The sequence below is a fragment of the Phalacrocorax carbo genome, chromosome 1, assembly GCF_963921805.1.
Source record: "Phalacrocorax carbo chromosome 1, bPhaCar2.1, whole genome shotgun sequence".
Taxonomy (NCBI): domain Eukaryota; kingdom Metazoa; phylum Chordata; class Aves; order Suliformes; family Phalacrocoracidae; genus Phalacrocorax; species Phalacrocorax carbo.
The window spans coordinates 36,541,218-36,564,358 of NC_087513.1; the positions used below are offsets into that span (position 1 = coordinate 36,541,218).

The 23,141-nt window shown below is 37.6% G+C and overlaps 1 long non-coding RNA gene across 2 annotated transcripts in view; it reads right to left on the reverse strand.

The window, feature by feature from the left end:
• Positions 1–23,141, reverse strand: part of LOC135312767 (uncharacterized) — a 492,691-nt gene that overhangs the window by 401,673 nt on the left and 67,877 nt on the right. For both annotated transcript variants that reach the window (XR_010372417.1, XR_010372418.1), the window contains exon 2: positions 16,189–16,254. This is a non-coding gene — a long non-coding RNA (uncharacterized LOC135312767). The remainder of the gene's footprint in view (positions 1–16,188; positions 16,255–23,141) is intronic.

Consider the following 23,141-nt stretch of genomic DNA (forward strand, 5'->3'; position numbering starts at 1 on the left):
TTCTATGGAAGTATGTTACTTTAGTAGCAACCATTAAATAGTCCACACATGATGAGCTTTGCTTTAAAGACAGTTACCAGTAAGTCTAGCCATGACAGCACAGTGCATTATACAACTTATAATCCAGATATCACCAATTTAGATGGCTTTTGTTGTCTTGTTCTGTACTGATGCTGCCAGCAGTATTCACATTTGTTGTTAAACTGTGTCTGCATCACATAACAGTGGGTGCAGCGTGAGCATAGGAGTCAGAAAGGGTCTCAGTCCCATACAAGAGAGCCATTACTCACACTTGAAACATTATTCTGTTGTCCTTCGACAAAGCTGGTTCTGCAGCTGTCACCGTTATGTGCTTTCTTTCATTTCATGTAAAAGAAAAGAAGAAATTTTCTTGTTCAGAATGTTCTTTATTATTACAGGGTCAAGTATAGTTCTCAACCATTTCTGAAACAACTGCTTAGAAATAATACCCTTTCGTAGTCAAGAGTTAATTTTTACTTCTTCGACACATAGGAAAAAAATTACCCATGTGGAAGGTTTCTTGAAATAAGCTATTCATGTGCAGCATGGCTTACAGAGTTAGTTCTTTGGCTGTTGATTACTTTAATAACTCAACATTGAAAATTAAATGAATATGGAGAATTCCTTATTCATTTAATTCATACTTGTTATAATTCCTTATTTTAAAGAACACTTGACTGTATTATATATATAGATCCATGATAAATTATGCTGCATAATTACCACGGCTAACATTCTGTGATCATTTACTTAAAGTTATCTTTTGATTCATATCTATAAGATGATTTCTATGATATAGTACATAAGGTCAAGAGCTGCAGAATCTAGAGGTAGAATAATATTTGGCAGTAAAAGTTTTAATTTTTGATTTAGGGGTATTTTGAAGATTTTTCCTTTTTATACTCTTCAAACCATCACTTTCTTGCGTATTTAGTAACCCAGAAGAGATGGAAAGAAATATAGTAAGTCATTATTGTGAGTCAGACAGGACTACCTTTTCATATTATGTATTCGTCTCTTTGGAACTCACATATATTATGTCTTTTGAAGACTTTGCACCTTTTCCTGATCATTTGGATGTCGATGAAAGTTTTTCTACATTCCTCTGTTTCTAAGAATTAATTTTGAAATTATATCTTACTCTTACTTGCTTAGGAGTAAATAAATACATTCCATTCCTTTACTGAGTTATTCAATTACAGAAGAGCTGGGGTCTGCTCTGTTTGACTCCAGTTCAGGCTATTTTTGGTACCAGTTTATGGTCCTTTGCAACAACTCTGAAAGTGTTTCCATACTTTCCACTATAACTACCTTTAGTTATAGGAAAATGAGAAGGATGTTATTGTGTTAGTTTTAGTTGGGAAGTTAGTTTTAGCTAGGAAAATCTTTCCTTTGCAAACAAAGAAAACATAAGGTATTATATCTTTCCATGCAACAACCAGAAGGTATTTGAATGGGAGGGATGAGATGTAAATGTAAATATATTTGATCCAAGCACCAAGTACTTAGGAAGTGAAATCTACATTATCAAGGTAATCCTCATGTCAGTAAGATACTTGGAACATAAAAACATCGTCTTCTCACCCCAGCACGAAAATCTTCTAGAAAGAAACAAACATTACAAACTAGATTGGACAAAATATGGAATCAGGAATATTGTGGTAGTGTACCAAGATTAATAAAATGACTGAAACAGAATCATGTTTGTGTTGGTAATGTGAGTCTATGTTAACACAGAATATGAGGAACAATTCAAAGGTAGCAATGATCAAAGATGTTTTGCTTCTGGAAAGTCATTAAATCTGTCTAGTGAAATTAACAGTATTCAGAATATTACTTGCATATAACTGTTAAACTTAACATCAAATAGTAAAAATATATAAAACACAATTGGTGATAAATGTAGAAATTCTTTTTATTAAGACAAACCTAGAAATCTTAAAACTAGTATACTACTCCTTTTCGGATTAAAGTCCATTTGTCTTTCCAAACTGTCTCCAGAATCAGTCCATTCCTGTTAAGCACTCCAATTGCAGGGAAAAAGCATTTTTCAGTAGAGAACTGATCCTTCAATTATTTTTAATCAGGTCTACATCTAGATTGGTAGCCAGCACAAAATAATGCTTTATAGGCTTCAGCAAAAATGTCAATGTATAATTGCACTAACACCTACACCACACCTGCTGATCTAGTTAGTCATGTTTTACATTCCTCAAATAGCACAGCTTAACAGAAACACCATACAGAAATTTTAACACTCTAATTTGACAATTATTCTTTGATCTTTGTCTTAAAATTTCCCTCTAATATCCACATCTGATCTTTTTTATTATTGATTATTTCTGTAACACCATATGGACGTGGTGCATTATGGACAAGGATTATTTGCAAGCATTTTTCCAGAACAGTTTCAGAAATAACAAAGATGCCATAATATTCTTCTCAGCATCAGAGAACCCTTTTGCAAAGATGGGCAAAGTCATGCAAAGGCAAATCAAAGATCTGCATAGCATTTGCAAAGGCTGTTAGTATTACTTCTGATACCTTCATTCCTAACAGTCCTTTCTACTGAGCTTATATAATACTAATTATATGAACCCTTTTCAGAATCACTCTCTCAAGCCATAATGTTTGATCAATATTGTTTAACCTTAGCTCACCTAAATTTAGCACAAGGTCTCTCTCTGATCTGTTTCAAACACAGTCTCCCCAATATTTGTCTCCTAGCAAATGATGAGTTTGTTTTAACTCACTTATCTTGTTTCTAGGAAGATCAAGGTCAGAATATATGAAGTACATAACCTTTATGATGAGCTAAGAGGGGAGAAGAAATAGATATATGAATATATCTTGATCCCCCCAAATCATATTTTGTACCCACTTGCTGATTCTTTTTTCTGTTTAAATTCTGCATGTCAGATATCTCCTTGTGTATTTAAGTTATATCAGTTTATAGCCACGTGACTTATTTACAAATTCATTTACAACACTTCTGAACTTAATTCACAGTGTCAAATTCAGTCTCCAATGAATCAGTGCCAATCTTATAGACTTTCTTCATGAATCTAAATTTAGTGGTAAGGATATTTTTTTTTTTTCATTTAAAAAATGTATATCAAATGTAAGTTGTTCATATACCAGTGCAGGTGGTAAATAACAGTGAACTTCATCCCAGTTTAACATGAGAATAACCAGAATCTGATTTGCACACTGAGATGAAGTAGGACTGTATGTATGTACAAGAAATCCAACTAGAAAGATACTTCCCATTACTAGAAAATACTACCATACAAATATTCATCATACATGTTATGTTACTTATTATATTTGCCACACCATTACTTCACTGTAAACTTACACCTATGGTATAATATGTAAATGATGACTACTTTTGGTACGTGGCCAGCTATAAATGTATTCCTCTTAAAACAGAGAAGGATTTGTCTCATAAAGCTCTAGATTGTTTTTCAGCTTTTAACTTAATGAATTAAATGTTCTTTGGCTTTCTGTATATTGGATAGGATTGAAGTAAATTGATATAGTTGTTTCTTACTGATATAAATCACCAGTTCTAAAAGAAAACAGAGCTATTCCCATTTACACTGCCCGAAATTATAACTTGTCTTGCTTGTAGAAAATCTTAGTTAGATTAGAATTTCCCAAGATAATTATGTTCTATTAATTAGAAATAAATAAATATAATATTTAGATTTTGCCTTGCAGGAAAGGCTATTTCAGTTTGCATTTTCAGGTTCAGTGGAACAAGAACACAGCACATTTTCAGCTGAGGTTATTAAAGTTTGTCCTTCCAGAAATTTCTGGTTTAAATTGACAACACCATCTGTGAAAATGGCTACCCAATAAGAATAGAAAGGAGATTGGTTATTGAGGACTCTGAACACTCTGGTTTACAGTAAGGCTGCTCAGAGACTTGAGGCTCATATAGTAGATTCCCTCAGCATGGGAAACTTCCTCAGGTATCAAGGGTTTTAAATTAAAATCATTAGTTAATGAAACAGCACTATTTTGTATGCCATTGGACACCGTGAGTAACCTGCTTCCAATTAGTGGAGCGACAGCGCAGGGTGCAGCACACAGGGACCCATGCTTTTTTGCCTGCACAACCAATGGAGTAGTCTCTAGTTGGTGTGTGGATATCTGGGAGTGATGTGGGCAGGCACAGAGCTGGAGCACTCACATCTCCCCAAGGAGGGGTGTGCAGCTGTGGGAGCCTGCACTCCCTGAAGGGCGAAGGGTGCTGGTAACCTACAGGGCCTGGGGCAGGGGGTGCAGTTGACTGTGAATACATGGTGGTGAGCATTAGACTTTCGGGTTTTCATTATAGAAAGTATTTACAAAGGTGTTTATTAACATTTTGTAAATGTCTACTATTGTGGTTTATCTGTTGTATTGCTGATATTGGACCTGAATTATAGCCTGCTGACTCCTTGTTGATTATGTGTTGCTAACAAATCAATATACCACTTCTTTCCTTATTTGTTTTAAACTATGTGAACTGAGCAGATTTTTTTCCCCGTGACAACCCTTAAAAAACATTTCTCAAACCTATTAAAAGAAGTAATCACTGTGATAATAAGAGATAAGAAGACAAGACATATTGCAAACAAAAGCCGGCAAAAAGGTTGGTAGAGGGGCAGATTTGCTTCAGTTCCTGCCGAAGGGAGGCTTAGGAAGATTCACACCAGCTGCTCATGCACTGTTTGCTGATAGACTGGGATAGGGAGCCACAAAACTCCCATGGAGAGCTATGGCTTATGTGGATTCACCAGCAGAACTCCCCTTACGGGGTTCTACAGCTGGGCAAACTTTTGAAGCCTTAGGCTTTTGCAGAGAAGATTTTAAAGGTAGACAATATGCCAAAAGAAAAGAAACTAAACTCATGGTTCTCAGTTCACAGAGCAAAACTGAAGAGAAGCAGAATCTCCCGTTCCACACCTGCGAATGCTCACTCTGCTGCAATCTGATCTAGCTGCAGGTGATAGATGAACATTTTTGGCAGCACAGAATCAAGCACGCTGCAGCAATCCAACCGTGACATCAGAAAGATCCGTGTAACAGGTCAACTTGTGAGAGAGAAATCTAAAGTTCTCATCAACCTAAAAGGTTTAAAAAACCTTTATAAGACACCTCTAGCTGTGACTGACACATGCTTTTCTGACATTCACTTTTGATCAATCTGCGCAAATAAATTTCAAGGCCAACATAGTATCAGTCCTGCAATACAACCAACATAACTGTATCCTATACTATATCATTCAAACAATATATAGCACTGAGTGTAACTAAAAAGCAGAAGACAGTTTCTCTCCAAACATCCGTTTTTCCTCTCTGAAATGGCAATAGCTAAAGAAGACCTGAATTAAATCAACATGTTTCTAGTCGAAAAATGAAAGATTTTTTTTCCAAAACTTTAAAGATCACTAAAACCCCTAAATATTCTGTGGACATAGCAGAACTTGACACTGTAAGTCCTGTAAAGCCTGTTGGTGTCTTCCATTACTTCAAGCTAGTTCAAGATGAAAGTTGAAACTCAGATTCCCTACCTAGTATAAAATAAAAACAAACACTCATTCTTTCTCCAGGGCATTCCTTAACAAACAGAAAAGTCAGAAAAAAAGAAACAGAGAAGTTAAAAAAAAAAAGCAGGTTGGAAGCATAGTACAGAGCTCAGAACTTATGAACAGAGGGTTGCCATCAATAAATGATGCTATATACAAATATGCTCTCATTCTGCCCCCTCTCTTCCATGGTCTCATGGTTCACTTTAATCATGTCAGTCCCTCAGACATCTCTGGAAAAAGTTGCCTAATTATATGAAAAGCATTTGTAGCAGAAGAGAATGGTGATATCTGGCAAAGTGTGTCATTTTCAGAGCTGCTGGCCATATTTAGTAGCCATAATAAAATCTTAGGTAAAGAAGGGAAAGACTTCAAAAACTGAAAGAAAAGTTTTAAACTAATTTATTCAGGTGTTTTCTTTGTTTGATAGGACTTCATCCTCTGGCTGCTTCCTCCAAGTACTTATCCTGTCCCTTCTGCCTTTGTCTCACAGCCCTGTTGTTTCCAGGTGACATTTAGAATGTCTGTAAGCTAAATTTCGATGCTTATTTTAATGGGAAAAAAACCAAGCATGACATACGGGTAATTCAGATAGCATTTACTTCTCTGTGGGAAACTCTAACTTCAGTTCTTACATTGAACAACTGGGGATATGCCTTCTGCAAAATATTGGTTTACTAGTACTGAAAATACTATATTTTGACATTTAATTCTTGTCTAGAAAAAAAATTTCTCTTCCTTTTTCCTTGTAATGATGTTTATACTGAACTGCATTGAGATTATTTTAACAGAATAAATTAATTAGTTCAGTACAATAAAGTAATTATTTACCAAAGCTTAATATGTCAAGGTCAGACCTAGACTCATTCTTAGTCACAAAGTGACTAATCACCTTATGCCTCCTGCCAGTGCATTAAAACAGACACTTTCACATGGTAATTCTGACCCCAAAGAAGGTGCTTCTGTTTCTCATGGCTGTCTAACAGAGAGTCCATAGGGCAGCTCTGTTCAGAGTTTAGGCCCCTCAGTTGTGTGCCTAATAATAGGCAAGATGAACGTGGACCTAAGCACATGTGAACTTTTACATGGTTTGGAATAACTTCCTCTGTTAGTTTTTGGAACAGGCATTTTCTGTGAAATGCCAGCAACCACCGCAGGATCACTGCCAACAAGTACTGAAATAAGAAGAATTTGGGAAAAATTAGGAGGAAAAGGCACACCAAAAGCTATTTCTGGACAAGGTGGTAGGAAATTCTTTGCATCATAGCAGTAATATAACAACGTCTCAGATAAAGAAAGAACAGTAAATATTATAAGCAGGATGATAGATTGATCCTTATATAGGGAATACAGATTTTGTGAGAGACAGAAGAGTCAAAGAAATGACTTGAAAAGCATGATTGTAGGGAGAGAGAAATAGTAAAAAATGATGAGTCTATGTTCTGCAAAGACAGGAATAGGGTTTGGCAGGCATTAGTCAGAGAATGAAAGGAGGAGACACAAGACAGAATTTGGGTGGAGAGAGCAAAAAGGTGAATGCAAGCTTTGGGAACAAGGAATATCACTGTCAGCAGAGAGAGGGAGGAACATAAGAATCTGGGGTTTAAGAAACTTTAGGAACATTTAAGAGGTGATCCCTGATATTGGCCATATACTGTAGAAAGAAGTCATTGAAAAGATGGGTAAAATTATTATTTTATTTTGGTTCTTTCCTTTATTCCATAATGAGCTTTTCCAGCTGCTTTTTTGTGAACTGGTGTTACCTTGGGCCCTGGCTGTTGGAGATGAAAAACACAAGCAACTGAAATACTGACAACATTTACAGGAGTCGATCCTGCAGGGAAAAGTCTAAATAGCTTTTGCTGACTCACTTAAGGATAGGCTGAAATGTAGTATAGAGGTACTGAACACACTTAACAAGCTGGCTCATGTACCAGAAGCAGTCAAGATCAGCCAGAGCTAATTTACTCTGTGAGTGGGACTTGGGGAAGAGGGGATTTAAAACAGAGCCTTAGTTAAAGAGAAACTTCAGTGTCAGGAAAAGATGGTCTTACCAGAGATATTTCTCAATGTTGCAGTTTGGTAAATAATTCCTAGTCCCAGGGAAAACACTCGGTGTTCTTCTTTGTTTTTGCAGTCAATAAGTATTTTCTTGCACAGTTTATCAATGATAAAGATTACATCTTTAACTAAGGAAAATTTCTATTAGTAAGGGTCTAGTCAATAACACAGGCTAATTCATCCTGCTGCTTCACTTTCTTGCAGGCAAACAACTATTAAGTGCTAAAACATTTAACAGTGGAGCAGAGTTCATGATAAATTTCTGTTCTGAAACTCTACCCTTGGCGTAGGGTCTGGTAATGACCAGAGTCAACATCAGGAGCCTAGACTCTATTTGGTGTGTAAAATAGTAACGATTCTTACCTCAAAGACTTTATAACTGTTTCAGTACAACCTACAGTTAGCAAACAGCTTTGGATGTGAAGTCAATTTTATATGAAGATGTTTGTCTAAAGGTATTGGGAAATATGATCTTATTCTCCAACTGACATGTTTTCCAGCTGTCTCAATTTCTTCGTGTTGCTAGGTATGTTGGATTGCTAAGTTCACTATGGCAACTCCCTAACAGTTTACCTTCAAGCAACCTGCTCTGATTAAATCTAAATTATTCCCTGAAAAAGAAGATAATTTACATTTTTGTTTGAGTACACAGCATGTTAATATATTCCAGGTGCCAGAATAAATGAGAAACATTGTTTTGTGTTTCATTTCTCAGACAGCACGTTGAAAAAGCTTCTGTAGATTAGTCTCCCCAGTGCAGAGTGCTATGCACAGAGATACCCAGACCATTCATCCCCATACCTAATTTTCCCATAGCTAATTTTCCCAGGTGAGAGACACAAGGCACATTATCTTGTGCATAAACACCCTATTAAATAGCTGTAATAATTCCATGTGACAACAGAGCATTATGGCAGTACCCAAAGCACTGTTCCCCTATAGGTGCATGTTTTATAAGGTCACATCACATTAAGAAATTTACTGACATACAAACTGAAGAGAATGAGAACTTGCTCATCAGTATGATAACATGAACTAGCAGATGATAAAATGTAACTGCCTTGTATATTTTGACAAGCTGTGAGTGAGAGCATTAGTAAAAAATTTATTTGCATCCTGGCCTGTAAGTTGTAGACATCCATTTTATATGCTTTCTGGCCATTCTGTGTTTCCTCTTTTTACATATGATTTTTCTGCATAATTCGTATGTTTTCTTCTGGCTCATATCTGTAAAATACTACACACTTCAATGAAGTTCTAGCACTGATACTAACAACTAAAGAACATTCCTAAGAAGAGATTGTTCAGATGTCCCCATTTTAAATCACACAGAACAAAGGTAATTTAGTTTTTCTAAAACAAAGTATCAACTAAAATCTTTTAAAAGAGCTCCAAACATTTTCATTGCTTAGCTATAAAAAATAGCACCTAAATTGCTTTCTGATTAAAGGAGTAATATAGGAGGTTAACAGAAAATCTTGAATGGAATTGCCAGTTCCATCGATTAGATTCAATTTACGATGCCAGCCCACTAAAACCTAATTTTATTTAACTTATTATGTCAATCGTTATTCTACACATCAGTAGAAGACTAACCCATTTTCTTCCCTATATGATCCTATTCTCAATCAATCAATAATTTTCAAGCAAAAAAAGGCAGAATTTCAAAATAGTTTCAATCTACAGTCTTTCAGAAGTCAGACTGTTCTCCTTGGTTTTTTAACATTTTAACAAGTTTTTCACAAACAGACAAGTACCTAAGTGAACACCTATTAAAGTTATAAAGATAAGAATGAATAGATACAAACATGTACTTAAAAGTTCAGAGGTTTTGATTTTAATTTGAAATTGATTCTTCAGTAATTTTTTATATTTTGGTCTCTAACTTTCAAGTCACTCGCCCAGGTAAAGACACTGCCTGAATCCTGAAGTAGTAACAGTTGTAGTTCCATTGAATAATATCAAGTTATAGTACCTAAATGTTTATAGTTCTAGCTAAACATCACAGAACTTTTATTGCACACAAGTGTATTTGAATTATTAGAATTCCATTCCATTCCATTTTATACTGCTGCACGTTTGTTGCAACCACAGGAGATACTGACATTAAAAAATCATGCCAGCTTTCTGAAGCAGAGTAATCCAGGATGATCCAGCTGAATTTCCAAGTGAACTTGTCAGCTGACAAAATCACAGGTAAGCATGATGATTACTTCTGAAGTTCTATTTTTCCTTTTTTCCTCCAGGATCTTCACTTTTCTGAGATATCTTAACACCCTCTTTCAAAGCTTACTGTTACCATCATCTTCAAAACTCAAACATCTTAACAATACAAGTGAAGCAGATAAAAGGAATGATACTGCAGAATAACAAGGTAACAGTAACATATGTAATGACATGAACATGCATATTCTGAGATGCTCTTCTCTCTAGTATTTTCAATTCTTTTAAAGTTTTCTGTTTCAAAAGATGAGCATAATAGGAAAATAGGAAGTGAGAAAAAGGCAGAGCTAAAATGGTAAACTGGGATTTATCATCACTCCAGTTTGAGGCAGGTGCAATGACCCTTTGAGTTATGGTCAACTTAGGTAGAGTATCTGTGAACATGGTGTTCAAATATCATTAATTAATCATCATAGTTTAGCCCATGGAGTGGAAACATACTGGTTTAGGCAGCAAGAAAACATAGGACAGAGGGATCCTGTAGGTGAAGTGGCAAGAAGCATTTTAAAACTTTTTAAAATCATCTTCTCTGTGACATCAGAACCTAGAAACCTGACAGTGTGGTGGCTGGAGCTGTTTGTAATCATTATGGCAAAAAAAGCACAATTATATCTATGTATTCACAGCTCCTTCTAGGTTTCAGTATATCCAGACTTGGATTTTCCAGCAACAAAACCACTTGCCAAAATAATTAACTCAGAAGCCTCCCAGCATTACCCCAGGAAAGAGTAATGTGTTCATTCTCCAGGGCAAGTGTCTTCTTTCTGCAGCAAGAGAAAATTCTATGGCTTTTCAGTGCATCTTCAACTTTTATACTGGCCCAACTATCCTGTACTTTATTTTTTTCCTCTACGAGCTGAAACATTCCACCAGATCAGCAAAGGAGCTTTGCAATTCAAACTGTCATATCATCAAGTCCTTTGGAATTTCTGGAGCAAATACGCAGTATTTTATAAGTGTAGAAAATAGATACTGTTGGAGGTTCTACTTCTAGGGATATATGTGTTCTGTGCATAATCATATTTAATTAAACTGTGTCATGATTTAACCCCAGCCAGCAACTAAGCACCACACAGTCAGTCATTCACCCCGCCCCCGTGGGATGGGGGAGAGAATCAGGAGAATAAAAGTGAGAAAACTCGTGGGTTGAGATAAAGACAGTTTAATAGGGAGAGAAAAAGCTGCATGCACAAGCAAAGCAAAATAAGGAACTCATTCACTACTTCCCATGGGCAGGCAGGTGTTCAGCCATCTCCAGGAAAGCAGGGCTCCATCAAGCTCAACAGTTACTTGGGAAGACAAACCTCTGAACATCCCCCACTTCCTTCTTCTTCCTTCAGATTTAAATGCTGAGCATGGCATCATATGGTATGGAATATCCCTTTGGTCAGTTGGGGTCAGCTGTCCCAGCCGTGTCCCCTCCCAGCTTCTTGTGCCCTCCCTCCCCCCCCAGCCTACTCGCTGGTGGGGTGGGGTGAGAAGCAGAAAAGTCCTTGACTCTGTGTAAGCACTGCTTAGCAATAACAAAAATGTCCATGTATTATCAACACTGTTTTCAGCACAAATCCAAAACATAGCTCCATAAGAGCTACTAGGAAGAAAATTATCCCAGCTAAAACCAGCACACCCTGTTTTTAAGACTGAAGAGCTAAATGAGGTATTGCTTTCAACTTTTCATGAATGTTTTGTAAAAGTCTTGGTGGACAAGCGAAGACTGTTCTTAAGCAATGGCCTTTCTTTCCAGACCTATGGGTGAACTATTCCAGGAAAGTATTTTAGGATTCACTAACAAAACCAAACCAAGAGCAGGCAAGAACATGTCAGGACCAGGACAAAGTCCATCTGCCATTCAAGTGGAACATATGCTGACCAGGGGTCTGAGGTGCCCCAGTTTGTGCACTGCTGCATTCACAGACATTACCTGTAGATATACACTTGCTTATCCAAAGAGATATCATAGGCATTTAGCAAAACAGTGTGGAGAATACATACAAAAAAATGTACAAAGACTTGATAAGGATGGCTGGGGCCCCTTTACAAAAGAACTTCATCTTACCAGCCACAGGTCTTATTAATTTCTATGGTAAAAGATGGCAGACACACATATTTTGTCTAGACTTTCTTAGTGATCGGTACCATTTTCTCTTGTACATCCAGTAAGATCATTATTGCCAAATTTTAGCAAATTGAAGACATTTCATTTAAACCTCTACAGATATATGAGTTGGGAGGATTGAGTTGTTACTGCACTACTGTGACTAGTGACTTCTAAAGTGGTAGATAAAAAAAAAAAATCATAACCTCTAAGAACCTGTAAATAGACCTCTTGAAACTCAGTAACATAAACCTCTTCTCATTTATACATGAAGCTGAGGCTGCCAAATCAAAAGGCACAGTTTTGCAGTAAGCTGTAGGAAGGCTGATTTCATGTAGGAGCTCCTGCCTACCCCACTGCTGGTGCTTACTTATATAGCACATTTTGAATGGCACGGGCAGAAGAACTTGTAGCAAACTAACCTTACAAAAATATGAATGAAAGGAGAAAAAGGCTGGAATAAGGGAGGTGGCAGCTAGTTTGGCTTTTTCTTAAAACCACAGCCTTAGAAAGCAGTAGATTTTGAGGTTTGGTGTCAAGAGTGGGGACATGAATTTTGTATTAAATAATTTAAACATGAGCACTTTAGGATTGAAACTCTGGATACTGACCCCAGAGTTGCAACACAATGTAGTGTATTTACATCCACCTTCTTCCTTCGCAAGCTCATTAGGAAGTGTGTGCCTTAGTTGAGTATAATAGCACCAGTTTAGAGTGGTAACCTTTTTCCCTTGTTAGATAAGGTATTCCCCTCCCTCTGTAAGGCATTGTTTGAAAGTGGTTTCTAGTAGAAGCAAGTGTGTATGTAAGTGACAGAAGGAGATTTGGTTCAAATTAGTTTCACAGTAAAGGTTTAAAAATACTTTTTTACATTAATCCTGTGCTCTAGGACACCACATTGCTTACATTATTTACATAAAATATCAGGATGCTTGTTATACAATCTAATGCTACTGAGCTGAGCATAGCCAGTGACTTTTGCAGACTGCAATGGGGAAGATGAGCAAAGCAGACATTAAGGTAGAGAGTGAAAAGTCCACTGCTGAGGAAAAATAAAGGAAAAATGTGAAGAGGCAGGGAGACAGAGACCATAGATCAAAGTTGTTTTGAAGACAATGTTCAGAATCCTAAAGAATAGAAAGGTGAATTTATCACACAAAACCTTTAGAATAAACAAATGAATCTGTTCTATAGATGCTCACCTTAAATAGACTGAGCTTGAATATACCTATTGAACAAGCAGGGAAAGGACTAAAAGGTCAGTACTGGCTCCTGAGAGACTGGCAGAAAGAAGACAGGAGCAGTTTAGAGACAGATTAAGGCCACGTGTTTTTCTGGGGAGGCAGCAGGAGGGAACACAGGAGGGACTGTAAGTTTCCCATGAAGAAGAGGGCCAGAAGGCATTCTGCAGCAGAGCAAGGGAGCTTGCACTGAGCATCCTTTAGGAAAGGCATGTGGGTTGTGGAAGCTGATGACAGCTGAGACCTTAAACTTGCACGTTGGTCCCAGAAGCAGCATAGACACTGGCTGATGGGGAGAGAAACCGATTCCAAAATGTATTGAAGGGACTAGCAGACATAGCTGCAGCAGAGATTACCATGCTGGGACTTTAGGAAGAGCAGCATTATAAAGAAGAGCTGAATGAGTTAATGAGGGAATTCAGGTAAAGGTAGCTAGGAACAGTAAGAGAACATTATATTCTGCCTTTCTCTCCCAGTGCTTTCCAACTTCTATTCATAACTGTACAAAAGAAAATATCATTTTTAATACCCACTGAATGGACAAATTTCCAGTATATTTCTTGGTGATTATGAGGGTTTTATGCCAACGTTTATCCTGTTTGCTTTGCAGAAAATGAATGCCCTAATCAATGCTCCAAGAACTACAAGAGATTTACAATTATAAACCATTATGATCCTTATTACAAAAAAACACTATATGAAGTTTTTTATAAGACAAAACTCATAACTGAACAGTTTCATATTTTGAAAATAGAAAAATTATTATCTGAATAAAGTAGAAAATAACAAGAAAGCTACACAGTAATTCTGATATTAACTGGCAATGAAAAACAGAGGATTAGGGAAATTCACACAGTTTGTTAGTAAATGGACATACAGTTGCATGATACAACAAATTAAAAAAATGACCATGCTTATATGACTGGCAGTGGATTCATTATTCAAGACATCAAGGAACTCAACCACTTCAAAGACAAAAACAAGATGGTGCACATGGACAACTCTCGGCTAAACATGAAACTATAAATCCATACGCATACAGGAAAGAAGAACAAAACTATATTTCTTGCCAATTTGAGAGGGGAAAGTATATGCTGCTCTGTGTTTTCTGAGCTTAATTTTATTTAATCTGATCCCTGGGCCTCAGATCCCTTAAAGGACTCATTTGGGTGAAGCTTTGAAAGATGTGAGACATACAGAATTCTGGAGAGATTCTGAAGAGCAAACATAAACACAAAAAGCCAGTGTTTTTGAAAGTTGTTGTTTTAGGTGAACAAGCCTTGCAAAACATACTGAACATTAGAGTCCAGAACAAATCATCTCACATGAATGTGAAGTTGATCTGAATTCTTCTAACATTCCCAAAAGGAAAAAATTTCATAAACACAGAAGGATGGAGATTAGGTCAGTTAAAAGAACAGAACTTGCAGTGTAAGAAACTAATTGTCTAAACTCCCAGTTTTACACTCCTTAGTGGACTAAGAATTTAAAAACTAATTTTCAAAATCATTTGTATGTTTAAAAGTCAACCTATGTACTGTTGGAAAAATGGCAAAAGAAAATGTTGCAATTTATAAAACTTAAATAAATCTCCAATTTTCATCACCTAGACTATATATACAAGCAGTGGAATAGAAATTGTTGCATTTTATTTCCTTAGTATTTCCCGGTATAACAAACCCTATGAAAACCTTGGTTTTATTAGGTCTTAGGTTACACAGTTTTTAGAACAATTTTAGATATTTTACAGTCATCCAGCCCCAAGGTTCCTTAGCCTCTATTCAGAAGTCTCTGCCTCAGCTAGCACAGTAACCAAGAAGATTACTGTGCACAGAAATATCTTCCTGATACAGGTGAACTAGTTGCTTTTACCATTTTCCACTAGAATTTAATTTATATTTTATGAAAGAAGCATCAAAAGCTGAAATTACAGGGCTACCAGAACATTTCTTTCTTTTATGGTTAAGCTTTTCTTTTCAATTACTGTGTGACATAAATTAACTCTTATTGTTACACTCTTATTATAACTTAACATAAACTAACATCTTTTCAAATAAGTGAAGAAATCTTGCCCTACTTCTCATTCCTCTGTCTAAGGGAGAAGGAAAGGTAGAAGGGAACAGAGGATGAGAAACTTCTTTATGTAATCAGAGAGGTTGGTGGCTCTTCCAGGACTGGGACCTGTCCCTCCTGCTGCCTCCACCTTCAACCTCAATCTCAAGGGCCAGCAGAGAAGCTGGAAGCTAGAAAATAATTTTTCAACGTGTCATGGTTTTAGCTGGGATAGAGTTTATTTTCTTCACCGTAGCTGGTATAGTGCTGTGTTTTGGATTTATTGTGAAAATATTGTTGATAACACACTGTTTTAGTTGTTGCTAGGTAGTGCTTGTACTAGTCAAGGACTTTTCCAGCCTCTCATGCTCTGCTGGGTGTACAAGAAGCCGGGAGGGGAGAGGTCACAGCCACTCCAGCACCAGGCACCATGGCCATTCCAGCCCAGCACTGTTGTGGTTTAGCCCCTAGTCAGCAACTAAACACCATGCAGCCACTCACTCACTCACCCCACACCTGTGGGATGGGGGAGAGACTAGGAAGGGCACAAGTAAGAAAACTTGTGGGTAGAGATAAGAACAGTTTAATAATTAAAATAAAATATTAATTATAATAATTATTATGATAATAAATAATAATGATAATATAATAAAAAGAAAAAAAACCACAAGCGATACAACTGCTCACTACCTGCTGACCAATGCTGCCGGTCCCCGAGCTGCAATCGCTGCCTCCCCCCCAGCCAGCTCCTCCCAGTAAATATACTGAGCATGACATTACATGATATGGAATATGCCTTTGGCCAGTTTGAATCCCCTCTCTTAGCTGTTCCCCCTCCCCTCCCGGCTTCTTGTGCACCTGACAGAGCATGAGAGGATGGAAAAGTCGTTGACTAGTACAAGAACTACCCAGCAACAACTAAGATATCGGTGTGTTATCAACATTATTTTCATACTGAGTCCAAAGCACAGCACTGTACCAGCTACAGTGAAGAAAATCAGCTCTATCCCAGCTAAAACCATGACACAACAAGACAGTCAAACCCTGGTGAAGAATATTCAGCTCATAGTCAGATTAGGTGTGGAAATTATCCACAGTGTCTTATTTCAACTACTTTATTCAGTTCTACTCTTTATATGGTGCTTTCTTTGTCTTCACCAAATATGTTTTGAAATCTGTACTGCCTCTTTGCATGTAGAGGTTCATAAAGCAAATACTTGCTGAGACAGTAAACTCTCTCTTCTTGATCTTGCAGTCGTTTCTTAGCATAAAAGTAAATAAACTGTCTACCGATTTCATGAGTAGGATTTATACTTGCAACATAAAAGAAGGTATTTAAAAATGTGAGAATAATGAATGCCATTAGCAAAAATATTGATACCTCAGAAAATTAGAGTCACTTTTAATTAGGACAGAGGACAATGATATTCTGAACTTTTAGTGCAGGCTATATAGAAAATTTATCAGATTTTAACTAAGTGAAAGCATTAGTAAAATTTCCTGCTAAATATATCTAATAGTTATAAACAGAGAGGATTATCCACATCACTGCAGTTAGTGAAAGACTCTTTCCCTAATAATATATAAACCTAAATATAGGAAAGGCTTTTGAGATTGATAGTGAACGTTGAAAACTTTACATTCAGTGCTTTTGTTAGATCTGTTAGCCCCAAACACAACTGAGCCTAGCGTGTCTGTATTAACAGTGTGGAAAATAACAGCCCTTCATTTTTTGTGGAACAAAACATTTAGTAACGGAAAGCAAGTTTTTTCAACTGGTGAAGCCAGTTGAAACAACACAATAGTCCAGAGGCTAAATATCAGTCGTCTTCATGGTAAGTGCATCCAATAGAGCAAGACCCATCACAAAGAGAAAAGATAAAGGGATCCTACACCAACCTCAAACCTACAGACCCAATTCAAAGTGTCCCAGCAAGATACAGGATCCTTTCTAGTGGATGCCTGATCCATGACATCATTTTGAAAAGGAAGCAAGTGATAGACACTGAAACGACATTGTTGTTTTAGGAACCTTACCTTAGCCCTTTCTTCCAGACTAAATCCATAGCATATGCAGACATCTTTTATTTAATTTTTTTTTTCTTGCAGTAGAATAACTTGTGTAGAATAGCTGATCTTCAAACAGTAACTCTTTCCTACTCACCAAATGGATGCCTCAGATTAACAACTTGGAATTTTCCCAGGCACCCTTTGACTGACTACTGAAAACATAGATACTTGATCTAAGAAGGAAAATATCATCTTTCCTTCCCTGTGAGAGCTGGATGATTAAAGTGCAGGCACTATAAAACCTACATCAGCAACATGAGGTCCCAAACATGTTTCTATTCTAATTGTTCTGAAGTTAGAGAGGCTGCAGACTTCAAAGCTCCACAAGGTTGCCTTTGCAGTATGGACAAATAAACTGTCCCTTCAGTTGTTTAAGAATTACTAGGATAGCCTTCCTAAAACACTGAAGAACAAACACAGAACCTTGTCTTGAAACCTTGCTCACATGAGCAACCCTCACGTTGAAAGCAATGAGGTCATTCACCTGAGCAATGTAGACCAACTGATGCTGAACTGGACAGAAGAACAAAGGAAATGCAGTGTTTTCATTAACAGGGCAATATTGTTCCCCTTACATAAGAGATGTGAAAATAAATCAACGTGTGTTTCATTAAGTGCTCTTCATATAATAATAAGACTTTTCTTTGTTTGCATGTTTTTGGTTTTGTCAGGCTCTGAAATCTCACTCCAGTGTTTTGGACCATAAGTAGCTTTCGTCAATGTAAACTGCTCTTAACAACTATTCCCCTACCCACAGGTTGATGTTCAAATGGAATTTACAGAGGAAGCAAGACATTTTGGCTGCTTATTGATAGCTGTAATGAGATGACCACTGTCAGAAGTTGGGCTTTATGTACTTGTGATTCTTAATATGTAAAGCACATTCTAAAGGATGACTCTTAGCATAAATAATGCATATTTTAATAGATAAAAAGTAGTCTCAGTTGGTTTTGATGGGGAGTTTTGAGAATATTGTCAGATAGGTTTTCTTAAAGCAGACTTGGTAGCAGTACTTAGGCAGTTTTATATTATTTTTTCTTAATTTTGCTAAAGTTCTCTATCCTTAGAGGGAAAAACAGGCACAAAGACTTATTACAGCAGACATGAGAAGTTATCGTTTCTAAATCTAATAGAAACCATTTGCTCAGACACAGACTTCAGAGTAAAAATGTTTCATTCTCAAAAGCACTGACATTCGGTTGATGGGGATTTTAATAAACAAGCAAACATTGCTTTTTGATAACCCTCTTTCTATACAGTAGTATTTCACTGCAGAGGCAGAGCTCTTTACAGGCTTACTACTGTGAATGAAAAAAGATGACAGTCAGATTAAAGGCATCCATGGAAAACTTGCATCTTATGTCAAGATAAAAGTTGGTGAGTTTTTTTATTTTATTTACAGTTCCACGTCCTCTTTCAGGGCATTCGTATTAATCTGGACATATGATTAGAAATACTGAAGAATGGAAATACTTGCTGCTTTTCAGACCTGAACATAGCTTTAAATTATATGTATCCTTAAAGATATTCTTAATGTTACAGAACACCAGTAAGTCTACTGAAATAACTTTTTCTTTGTTGAAGTAGTGTCCAAGGTTTCAGCTGTTAAAAAAGTCCTAAAACCGTAACCCTGTACACTATCTCTCCTTTTGCTTTAATCTATAAATTCTTTCACATATCCAGCTTGTCCACAAGAAACATCAGTTCCAAATGAATCACGTTTTGACCAAACACATATCCAGTTTTCACCAGAGCGTTTCTGGAAGTTTGACATAACTTCCTTTTCCACAAATGTTTCCCTATATTGCTACTCTTTTTGTTCTATTTATTCTCAGGCAGCCTCAGATTCATTTTGGTATGAGCAAATATAGACCAATATACCTTGCTGGTAATTCTCTGAGCACAGCAGGTATATATCATCACTTTTTCCCCCAAGGAGACAGCAGCTAATGGGTTGCAGAGGGGGTTTCCTGCTTCACAATTTCCATTTCGAACACTGCTTAGAAGCTCTTCTATAATGTGTGGTACCAAAGATCCCAGCAGGATCAAGACCCCATGATTATAGTTAAATAGGGATAAGCCACTACTGCAGTATAAGACTGTAAAAAACTCCACACGCAAACAAACATTAAAACAGTTTAGTGAGAGAAAAATACATAACATGTTTGATAGCTTGCACTCCCTTTTACTTGTTACTGTTGCTACTACAGGACCATGTAGAAACATGAATATATGCTATACATGTACGTGAGATATCTAGTAATGGGAAAATATTCTCTCTCTGTTACGTAAAAAGTAAAATACTTTTAAAAATGAGCTAATTGAAGCATCTATTTAAATAAATAGTCCTCTTGTATTTGTTATTACATCTTTTATATGTCCCAGAAGCCTAAAAACCCTTGTCAATGTTTAGGGAAACCCTGCTAAGTACTGTATAACACTTAAGTGGCATAAGAAGACTGGAGTTAGTACTGTGTATTAACCATATTTTGTCAACCATTGGTAACATATGGTATTATAATTATATCAAATATGTTTACAAAAGATGTGAACAGGTGCTAACGCTTGTGTTTCAAATGTTGACAGGCCTAAACAAGATGTTCCCTTTTTACCAAACTGTGTCCCACAGACAAGGCAAGAAAAAGTCTATAAACTAGGGCAAAGGAAGTTTTCCAAATAAATGAAATTTATTCACAAACTGTTCTGAAACTCATAATTTTATATCTAGTTTGATATAGATAGTAGTTAGGGTTCCACATTATGCATGAAATATCAAAGAAACTTCCAATGATTATTGTCCTTTTCAATTCATAAAGTGAATGTAGTATATATTTACTGCTAGCACTGTTATTACAAATACTAATTATTACAAACATCATGCTGGATGTTCTAGAGCCCCTGCCAGACATGACAGTCATGAGGCACCTATCATATGTTCATATACATAAAAGACAGTCTGTCTGCAGAGTTTAAAATCTCAGAAAGCAGCATAACAAAGGAATATAATGAGCAGAGTACATAAGGAAATGATAAGACACCATTTGAAGAGAAAGAGCCATTTGGAACAGCTTTATCCAAGAACAGTGTGTACTTCCTTTCATAATTTAACTCCTTTATCTTTAATAGTGTAGATGTTTAAAATTTCTGTTGAACCAAAATAGACATGACTTTTCAGTAAGACTGGAAAGATTACTGTACAAAAACATATGGACAATTATTACAGAATGAGTGTGCTCTTATTTCTGTTTGATCTAGAACAGTAAATATCAGATATCTCTCAGTAACAAATGTTGTGGTTTAGCCGGCAGCTCAGCCCCACACAGCTGCTCGGTCACTCCCCCACCAGCGGGATAGGGGAGAGAATTGGAAGGGTAAAGCTCGTGGGTTGAGATAAGAAGAGTTTAATAATTAAAATAAAATAGCAACAACAACAATAATAACACATTGAAAAGGAAAATAATGAGAGAGAGGGGAAACCCAGGGCAGGAGGAAGGGGAAATGAACAAGCAAAACAAATAGCACACTTCACAGCCACAAACCAAACTGACACCCCCAGTACCCGTCCCCCCCCACCCCCCCCCCCCCAACTCTCCCGGTTAATATACTGGTCATGGCATCACATGGTATGGAATTAACATCCCATTGGCCAGTCGGGGTCAGCTGTCTTGGCTGTGGCCCCTCCCCTCCTGGTCTCTTGCACATGTGTCAGATCATGGGAAGCTGGAAAGGTCCCTGACTACTACAGGTGCTACTTGGTGACACTGAGCCGCTAGTTAACAACAACTAAAGCATCAATGTGCCATCGGCACTTTGTCAGCTACAATGAAGAGAATTAACTCTGTCCCAGCCAAAACCAGCACACAAATAATTTTTAATAGTATAGAGTGTGCAACACTATTTCAGGCTGTTGGGTGTTGGTAGGTACAATAATAAAGGAAAAGGAACTGACTTCAATCCCTTTATGGAAAGTTTCAATCCCTTTAAAGAATGGCTTTAAGGAAATTGCCATTGACTTTAAATAATTTCCATTATTTCATTCTGCAGCCACTGCATTGCTTAGGATCATTACCTTTTAGAAATTATATATGATTCTCCTTTATTAAAGGTTTTAGGTCAGGTTAAAAAATAATCAAGTCCTTACTATAAATAACAGGAAGTGTAAATTCTTAATTTACATCCACATATGTCAAAATAAGACTTTTCTAATATGTTGTTCATTTCAAGGAGCATCTTCCACTGCTTTAAAAAAGATTTTAAAGCATAGTAAAAAGAAACTGCTCCCCTCCATCACAACCTCTCCAGTGTGGCATTCAAACATGTCTTCTGCTCAATAGTTGTCCAAAGGCGATCAAAAGAGTCTTCAGGGCCTTGGGACATCCAGTAATGGACTCTGGAGCACAGGTTATTTTCTCCTCTCTCCTTCCAGTTGCGGGCAGCAATACTAGAAGGAACAGATGCACCCAGCCTATTAACATATGACTCTGTGGCTGGTGCCATCACCACAGTTTGGGGTTTTTTGATAAAGCCTACACAGGACCAGGCTTGCTGGCGTCTGATGGAATTCACCTTTCTCAAAGGGGAAGGAGGGTCTTTGTTCCTGAGCTCACAGGGCTCATTGACGGAGCTTTAAGGTAGCCTTAAAGGGGAGGGGATTAATATCAGGCTTTTCTGAGAGAAGCTGAGGGATGACATGCCAAGGTTAGAGGGATGGGGTGCTAGCGAGGGCACTCGCCCTGAGTCTCTGGGATGCGCTGGCTTCACTGGAGCACAGTTGAAGTTGTACGGAGATAAGCTAGGGGCTACCAAGGTAATAGGAACCAAGAGGGGAATGCCAGTGAAACACCTCAAAGGAATTAAGGGTTATTACTCTAAGAAGGTGACACTGAAGATAGCCGCACTGAAGTACCTCTACACAAATGCATGCAGCATGAACAATAAACAGGAGAAGCTGGAAGCCGTTGTACAGCAGGAAAACTATGATATGGTTGCCATCATGGAAACATAGTGGGGTGACTCATATAACTGGACTGCTGCAATGGATGTCTATAAACCCTTCAGAAGGGATAAGCAAGACAAGAGAAGTAGTGGGGTTGCTCTGAATGTTAGGGAGTGTTTGGACTGTGTAGAGCTAAATGATGGTGGTGATAGAGCTGAGTGTTTATGGTTAAGAATCAGGGGGAAGGCCAACAAGACAGATATGTCTTGGATCCAATGACTTGGATAGAGGACTTGAAAGAATACTAAATAATTTTGCCAATGACACAAAATCGGGAGGAGCTGTTGACACTCTCGAGGGCAGAGAGGCCCTGCAAAGGGATCTGGACAGACTAGAGAGCTGGAGTATGAAGTTTAACAAAGGCAAGTGTTGGATTTTATACCTGGGGCATGGCAACCCTGGATATACATGCAGACTTGGGAATGAGAGGCTGGAGAGCAGCTCTGCAGAGAAGGTCCTGGGGGTTCTGGTCGATGGCAAGTTGAACATGAGCCAACAGGGTGCCCTGGAAGCCAGGAGGGCCAACCGTGTCCTGGGGTGCATCAAGCACTGTATTGCTAGCCAATCAAGGGAGCTGACTGTCCCACTTTACTCTGTACTGGTGCAGAGTACTCAAGTACTGTGTGCAGTTTGGGAGGCCACATTACCTTAAGGATATGAAGTTACTGGAGAATGTCCAGATAAAGTCCACAAAGCTGGAGAAGATGAGACTGAGGGGAGACCTCATCACGGTCTACAGCTCCCTCACAAGGGGAGGAGGAGGGGCAGGCACCAATATCTTCTCTCAAGTGGCCATGATAGGA